Below are 3172 nucleotides of genomic sequence, written 5' to 3'. Positions count from 1 at the left end.
ACTTGAATATAAAGAGGAAAACTATAAACAAGCTAAGTGAACACAGAACAGTATACTTGTCAGATCTCTGGGAAAGGAAAGACTTTAAAACCAAGCAAGAGTTAGAGAAAATTACAAAATGTAAATTAAATGGTTTTGATTATATTAAACTAAAAAGTTTTTGTACAAACAAAAACAATATAGTAAAAATCAGAAGGGAAACAACAAATTGGGAAAAAAATCTTTATAACGAAAAACTCTGACAGGGGCCTAATCACTCAAATATACAAGGAGTTAAATCAATTGTATAAAACATCAAGCCATTCCCCAATTGATAAATGGGCAAGAGACATGAATAGGCAATTTTCGGGTAAAGAAATCAAAAGTATCAATAAGCACATGAGAAAGTGTTCCAGATCTCTAATAATTAGAGAAATGCAAATCAAAATAACCCTGAGTTATCACCTGACACCTAGCAGATTGGCTAAAATGAAAGAAGGGGAGAGTAATGAATGTTGGAGGGGATGTGGCAAAATTGGGACATTAATGCATTGCTGGTGGAGCTGTGAACTGATCCAACCATTCTGGCTGGCAATTTGGAATCATGCTCAAAGGGCTATAAAAGAATGCCTGCCCTTTGATCCAGCCATACCATTGCTGGGTTTGTACCCCAAAGTGATCATAGATAAACAGATTTGTACGAAAATATTCATAGCTGTGCTTTTTGTGGTGGCAAAAAATTGGAAAAGGAGGGTATGTCCTTCAATTGGGGAATGGCTGAACAAACTGTGGTATATGTGGGTGATGGAATACTATTGTGCTAAAAGGAATAATAAACTGGAGGAGTTCCAGGCGAACTGGAGAGACCTCCAGGAACTGATGCAGAGCGAAAGGAGCAGAGCCAGAAGAACTCTGTACACAGAGACTGATATACTGTGGTAAAATTGAATGTAATGGACCTCTGTACCAACAGCAATACAATGACCCAGGACAATTCTGAGGGATTTATGGTAAAGACGCTACCCACATTCAGAGGAAGGACTGCAGGAGAGGAAACATATAAGAAAAACAACTGCTTGAACGCATGTGTCGGGGTGGACATGATTGAGGGTGTGGACTCGAAACTACCACACCAATGCAACTACCAACAATTTGGAAATTCGTCTTGATCAAGGACACATGACAAAACTAGTGGAAATGCGCATCGGCCATGGGTGGGGGGAGTGCAGGAAGGGGGGTGAAGGGGAAAGGAGGAGCATGAATCATGTAACCATGTTAAAAATGAATATTAATAAATGTTAAAAAAAAGTTAATGTGTGGTTTTTAATGTATGGGATAATCAAAACCTGTATGAGATCATAAAGAAAAAAGGGTATAAAAATAAAAATCAGCAGATGGCACCAGAGAGAACAGCCTCTGCAATTTCACTTGCACTTTGGCTCATTTTCATTTCATTTCGCCACGCCATCCCACCTCCAGAGACCCCCGGAACAAAGAACAGGCACCTCTTTCTTTCTAATATCGTCACCAAAGATGTCTTTGAAACATACATAATTTTCCAAATAATAAAATTTATATAGATGGGGAAAGTAGGAACATAGGTTGTTAGTTATCAATGCCACCTTTATTTGATAGTAATAAGATCTGAGATTTTCTCCTGTGCCTTTGATATTTTGCTCTCTTTGATATATCTTGAAAATTAATTTTCAGTGCCCTCAAAATTATGATCTTTCTTTCATATAACTCTTCTGTGTACATTAGGCCTAGTCTAGCTGCTTTTTTGGTCTTCATTCACTTCAGGGTCATTTCTATCTCCTCTATAACCACAAATGAGACTATAATGTAGTCTAAGTGTGGTAGTTCTATTGTGTTTGACGGTGAAATGAATTTACTATAAAATTTTTCAGACCTTTTCCATTTTTTCTGTTATCTTCTTTTTATTTTCATCCTTAAAAGTCCTTAATAATGATAGCTAGCAGAGATACCACAGTAAGACTTGCATTTTCATAAGTTATTTCTTCAAAAGTAGGTGTTATTCTCCCCATTTCACAGATGAGAAAGCTGAGGTGGAAATGAGTTAAGTAATTTGTACAGGGTCACACAGCTATGTGAGTACAGGAATTGTAATCAGGTCTTCCTGACTCCAAGTCTGGTGAACAATTCCCTACATCATCTAGTAGCCCTTGGTGCTCAATTCAGTCTCTTATCAAGCTTTCTTGAGACCAATTTTAGGCTCAGCTATTTCTTAATCTTTTATGAGGTGATCTTCTACCATATCTTTAATATTTTACAGGTGGGTCTACATTCTAAAATGATATTGCCATGACTCTGTTTTTCAAGTATGCCCAAAACTTATAAACCAAGTTTTTTTTCAGTCTCTCCATTATGGCAATGACTTAAGTTTACAACTTACTTTTGAAATTATTTTAAGTGGTGCTGATGTCTTTTCATCTCTTCATATCATATTCAGCAACTTGTTGAAAGGTCAGGTTGCCTTTATGACATGGATTTTTCTCATTTTTGTTATTCCTTCTCACGCTGGTCAAATTTTTGTCTTTGTTCTAAAGAGTGGGTGACCATTCAAACACATATGCAGCTTATTAAGGAATGACTTCCATATCAGTACAAGCTGCTTCCTATCTGTTAAAATATAACTGATGTCTTTTTATGTGATGTTATTTGGAGTTCCCCATGCCTATATCTTCCCACTTCTTTCTCAAAGGAAGTTGTCATGATGTATAGAAATAAGACTTCTGTGTAGTCTCCAGTTCTTCTTCATTCCTTGGTCCTGGAATGATATTTTTTGCTATCTTTACCTCTTTCTACTGTAATTCAGGGTTGTACCAAAAGCTCTTGCTTTTGGAAACCAACTGTAACAGCTCTGTCAGTTGGAAAGGTTTAGAATGTTGAACCAGCCAGGGAGCTGGTCTATAAATATCCCTGGAGTACCAACTGAAGGGCCTTTTGCCTTTGAGGCATTTTGGACCTTGCCTGATTTCTCTGGACATCTCCCTGACCTCTCCATTTACATCCTGCTATTTCCCTGGATTTCCCCATTGGGCCCTGGGAGGAAGGGTGGTTTGGTGGGTGGAAATCATGGGATTTAGCTTCTGTAGGCAGAAAGGACAATCTAAATCAAGACACCCCCTAATCTAGTGATATGATAAATCCTCACTACCTCAGGGCAGTGAAA

The sequence above is a fragment of the Gracilinanus agilis genome, chromosome 6 (assembly GCF_016433145.1).
Source record: "Gracilinanus agilis isolate LMUSP501 chromosome 6, AgileGrace, whole genome shotgun sequence".
NCBI lineage: Eukaryota > Metazoa > Chordata > Mammalia > Didelphimorphia > Didelphidae > Gracilinanus > Gracilinanus agilis.
This window is presented reverse-complemented; position numbering follows the sequence as displayed.